Source organism: Penaeus monodon, chromosome 32 (assembly GCF_015228065.2).
Source record: "Penaeus monodon isolate SGIC_2016 chromosome 32, NSTDA_Pmon_1, whole genome shotgun sequence".
Lineage (NCBI taxonomy): Eukaryota > Metazoa > Arthropoda > Malacostraca > Decapoda > Penaeidae > Penaeus > Penaeus monodon.
Genome location: NC_051417.1, coordinates 36,220,313 through 36,221,044, shown reverse-complemented (window position 1 = coordinate 36,221,044; position 732 = coordinate 36,220,313).

Sequence of the window (732 nt, the reverse complement as noted above, 5' to 3'; positions counted from 1 at the left end):
CACATTATTCACACTAACATTCTAAGAACCTACAATTCTTATAGAGGAAAACGAAACCATTAGCGATAGGCCTACATTACTAATGCATGGCGAGCATGTACGCTGTCGATAGAACGAAGACATTTGTAATTCATTACATATTAATGAGGTCGATACGCCTACGTCAACGCCTGGTACAATTATCATTCAAATTAGAAAGAACGAGAAGGGGGCATAAGTCAGTCTGTGTCCTGATGTTGAAATGCTGGCTTGATATCATTATTTTAGCTCACTTAGAATATCATGGTTGTTTCATGAACGTCTCTAGGCATTCCATGTGCCTATAACGTGTCCAACAACATTTATTCGATTTATTGTTTGTCATCCCCATTTAGTGCACAGAGCTCTATTCTTTCTTTTACATCAAGGTATATCGCGAACCTGGGCATTCTATTCTAATATAGTCTATATAGTCTTGTTGCTATTGAAGATTACATCTATCAAAGAAAGAAAAAAAAAACATTATTTGCATCGTAAATAAATGCTATTTCTTTATGGTACAAAATCCTTACCATTTACTTCAGTCTCGATATCACAAACCATTTTTTTTCAGTTTCTCTTCCAGATTTCTTTCTAAAAATACGTTTCTCTTTTGGCTACTATCTATATATCTTCGTGTCTTGATAGTTATTGTTGTTACACTTCCTTTTATAGCTGTACTTTATGTTCTGAAGCATCATATTCGTCATATAC